The sequence below is a fragment of the Nicrophorus vespilloides genome, unplaced genomic scaffold, assembly GCF_001412225.1.
Source record: "Nicrophorus vespilloides isolate i.1.1-1 unplaced genomic scaffold, Nicve_v1.0, whole genome shotgun sequence".
Lineage (NCBI taxonomy): Eukaryota > Metazoa > Arthropoda > Insecta > Coleoptera > Silphidae > Nicrophorus > Nicrophorus vespilloides.
This window is the reverse complement of record NW_017099773.1, coordinates 6,479-11,329: the sequence shown is the minus strand read 5'-3', so window position 1 is coordinate 11,329 and position 4,851 is coordinate 6,479.

Here is a 4,851-nt window from a genome sequence, read left to right as displayed (position 1 = left end):
CATGATATCTAGAAATAAAGATATTTTTGTCTAATTATAGTTAGAACAGAAATTACTAAGATTTAAATCAAGACTTTCTATGTTGTTATGTGCAGTTGAATATAACATCAAAAGAATGTGCGTTTCCATAGAATAGTGAGTTTCTAATACATACGCCTAACATACAGATGGACTAAGATTATGTGCTGACTAAAAATAATTTTGTTATAAACCAGAGGTTCCCAAACTTTTTTGTGTTGTAGACCCCTTTCCATGTTTTTCGGTTTTGGGTAGACCCCCTACTTAGCTGATATTGATGTTTTGTAAATTTATGATTTATATTGGGACATCTTTTATTAAGATATTTGCTCTGAGACTGCGCGTATGCTTGTAACAAGATGATAGTGGTATATCATTATGTGCAGGTTTTTACAAGTTCAAAATGTATTGCGACCACAAAGCGAATGCCTACATCCTACAACTTACACAATTTTATAAACATATATACATTTTTTTTTTACTTCATAGGTACTTTTATAAATAATGCATATGTCTTTATATTATAAGATTGTGGACCCCCATTTTCATTTCATGGACCCCCAAATTGTTTTTTCGCTGACGTACACCCCTTGCAAGTTGTCAGACTGGGTCATGGACCCCCAAATTTTTTTTTCGCTGACGTAGACCCCTTGCAGGTTGTCATAGACCCCTGGGGGTCGATATAGACCACTATCGTGGACCCCCATTATCATTTCATGGACCCCCAAATTTTTTTTTCGCTGACGTACACCCCTTGCAGGTTGTCATAGACCCCTGGGTTTCGATATAGACCACTTTGAGAATCACTGATTTAAATCAACAATTTCTATGATTTTCTTTAAACAATACTGTTGTCAATAATTTCATAAAAGGTTGTTGTTCCGCTCGATTTCCGCGTGTTTATTTTTGTCCTGCAAACAAACCGGGGACAAGAGCGAGCGAGCGAGTGAGAGAGAGAGGAAACAATATTTCACGTCCAATGATTTGCTTTTAATTTGACAGGATAATTGTCAATTACCTGTCATTGTTGCGGGCCTCCATTATCAAGCGAGACGGCCGAAACGGTCACATCCGCGGATAACTTCGACACTTTACGATCCCCAATTGAGCAGCTCCGACAGTTTGATTCCTGTTTTCTTTTAGTCCCGCTTCCTTTCGCACACACAAACCTTTTTGTAATGTCGCCAAATGAAATTACGATCGACCAGCCAACGCCCACTCATTATTTCATATCCAGAATCGCAATGATTTCAATCTCGTTACCATTTTCTCTCACTCTTTACTTGTTTTCAGTTATTTGCAACGCGTCACGTAACGCGATATTATTTTGCTTGTTCAAATGAAATCTCCTGGTGTACGAACGACGCTTCCTGCTGACTCAGATCGCGAGATCTGCTCGAATCTCATAATTTACATACATGTAAATCGGCTACTTCTGAAACAAACACGAATTAATGCATAACGCAACACCAATAAAGTCATCATTAACCGTAATGACAAAATGATTAGCATCCTACTTGCGCTGTTAAACAACAACAAAAAAAAACACGTGTCTCAAGGCGAGACTTCTCTAAAATAATTCATCAATCGTCATCAAGCGATTCTCGCACGTCAACTGAATGAATGAGCGTGACTTTGCGCAACACTAATCCGTATCAATTGCTGCTAATAATTAATTCCCAATCCTCTGCTAATCTAGAAAATAACGAAAGTCAATATAAATCGGAGTTAAATTTAACTTTTCCAAAGTTAGATTGTGCACTTCATCATCCCGATTTTGCCATATTTCAAAGACACACACACACACAGTTGTAACTATTGTGAATCGATTTTTCCGGCAAATCTGGAATGAACGCAATGAATAAAAAAAAAGGGTAGAAAACTTTTATCTGATTGATGAGACCGGCTTCGTATTTGCAAACTGCGAAAGGTTATCGGAATCTCTCTCGATTTCGCACGTTTCGTCGCATCGCTATTGATGAAATGTATTTACAGGAAGCAGAAAGTAATCGGGAATCTGGCGGTCGTGTCAAAGTTTAAGGAATTCTGTTTACACTCATTAATTAATGAGGCGATTTAACTAGCTACAAAAAAACAAACAAATATTTAGAAATTAAAAACGAAATCTTATCTGTGCTATTCAAATTAATGTTGATGCATCATCGACGGTTATTCATTGAGTTCATAAATTATGATTAGGACATTCGTGTTTTATGTCTGAGATCACGCTTAGAGTGGATGCAGCAAGAAACGGCAACTTTTGATTTGTTCTGTTAAATAATCTAAAATATCCAATTAGCGTGAAATATTCTAGGAATTGAAGAGTAAACAAAGTTGTTTATATTAATTACATATTTGATTACGAAATTGATTTGATACTAAAAAGAACGCACAGTGCGGATTCTGCATTACGCCATCTGTTTTAAAAATATTGAACTAAATATAAAAATTAGTATTAAATATTGCATGGATTAAAGAGTAAGTAAAGTTAATTACAAATTGTTTACGTAATTGATTTGTTAATATTTGATTCTAAAAGAACGCACAGTCTGGATGCAGCATTAGGTTGTGATAAGTAACGCCATCTGTTTAGAAACATTGAACTAAATATCAAAATTAGTATTAAATATTGCATGGATTGAAGAGTGAGTAAAGTTAATTGCTAATTGTTTACGTAATTGATTTGATTCTAAACGAACGCATTTTGTGGATGCAGCATTAGGTTGTGATAAGTAACGCCATCTGTTTAGAAACATTGAACTAAATATAAAAATTAGTATTAAATATTGCATGGATTAAAGAGTGAGTAAAGTTGATTACAAATTGTTTACGTAATTGATTTGCTAATATTTTATTCTAAAAGAACACACAGTGTGGATGCAGCATTAGGTTGTGATAAGTAACGCCATCTGTTCAGAAACATTGAACTAAATATCAAAATTAGTAATAAATATTGCATGGATTGAAGAGTGAGTAAAGTTTGATTCTAAAAGAACGCACAGTGTGGATGCAGCAATAGGTTGTGATAAGTAACGCCATCTGTTCAGAAATATTGAACTAAATATCAAAATTAGAATTAAATATTACATGGATTAAAGAGTGAGTAAAGTTGATTACAAATTGTTTACGTAATTGATTTGTTAATATTTGATTCTAAAAGAACGCACTTTGTGGATGCAGTATTAGGTTGTGATAAGTAACGCCATCTGTTTTAGAAAGATTGAACTAAATATAAAAATTAGTATTAAATATTGCATGGATTAAAGAGTGAGTAAAGTTAATTACGCAATTGATTTGTTAATGTTTGATGTAGTAATCAGCATGAAATGTCCCGAAAGATTGTGTTTGTGTACACGTGAACAAAAAAAGAAAAAAGACAAAAGTATGCGTTGATGGGGGATGAAACAATATGTACGAGAGTCAAGATTTCGTGACTCATTCGGGCGTCGCGACGCTACCTCCTCTCGCTCCACTTTCCTTTATTCCTCCTTCGCCGAGCTTTTTCGAGTAGCGCCGTTTGAATGAGGAGGCGGGCACGATCCCCGGAATTGTTTTATTAAAAATGTATTTCCTTTCCGACCCAATTCCGTCTCGACAATGAATACAAATTTAATATTTACCAACTAAGAGAGGGAATCAAGAACCTCACAGAAATTGAAACTAATCGGGGAAGATAAAAATATGTCGTCGTTGCAGCAGCAACAGCAGCTCATATTCCTTCCTTCCTCCTCGACACAATATTATCCAACAGACACGAAAACGGAGAGGAAAAAAAATAAATAAATGAAACAGAAACAGAAACATAAATCCCAAGGACGCCAGACACTGGCTGCGACGGTAATGATATCATCGCGTTTTTAGAACAATTGCGGTTTCTATTAATACGAAACAAAAGGAAAAAAAGCACGTAACAAATATAGTACTATTTTTTCAAAAAAAAAAAATATATATATAATTTTTTTTGTATTATTATTTTGGATTCAACGTGTAAACTATTTTCTTTTATTTTGTCTAGACTGGTGGCAATAAGCAATAAATTTCCGTTTGTTGGTACGAGAATTTGTTGTTCTGTAACTGACTGGCTCCGTTTTAACGAAATGAATGAAGACAAAAAAAAAATACATCATAATAATACGAAAAAAATAAAAAGTAGGTGGACGAGGAAAACAGAAATACTCAATGTTTCATCGTGTTTGTTTGACAAATTGAATCGCATCGAATAATTCCATCCTCCACCCACACCTATTCTTTCCCCATTTTTCGCTCCGCTTCTTGATGTGTTGTTAGGCGCTCGCTTTTTTTTTATTTTGTTTCGTGCTGCTTTTCTTTTCGTCGTGTTCATTTTTTTTTCTCCATCGTTTCACTCATTTTCCGAGCCGCCCCCGCTTTCGCAGCTAAACCAATATTTGAAGACGACAGAGTTACGAAAAGCCCAATAAGACATTCCTTTTTGTCGCCTCCGATATAATAACAAAGCTCATTTTTTCTTTGTTAAATAAAAAGAATAAAAGCAAACACACTGAGCACCAAATTTTTTTTTCGTGTTCGCTATAAAACATTAAATATTCATACCTGTACAAATACGAATTAAATTGTTACTTTGCAGCAATTAACTTTTTTTTATTATTATTATATCAAAAGATTTTCTTTTGTTTTGTTTTTTAATGTTTCATTATTATTAATTTGATCCATTCGAATAAAATTCGTAAAATTAAAACTACAACTTTTCTACACTTTTCAATTCACAATTATTTAATTATTCATTCAAAACTATATGATAAATATTTACACATTCTTAGACTCCTTCCTTCAATTAATTGTGTGCGTCCCAAA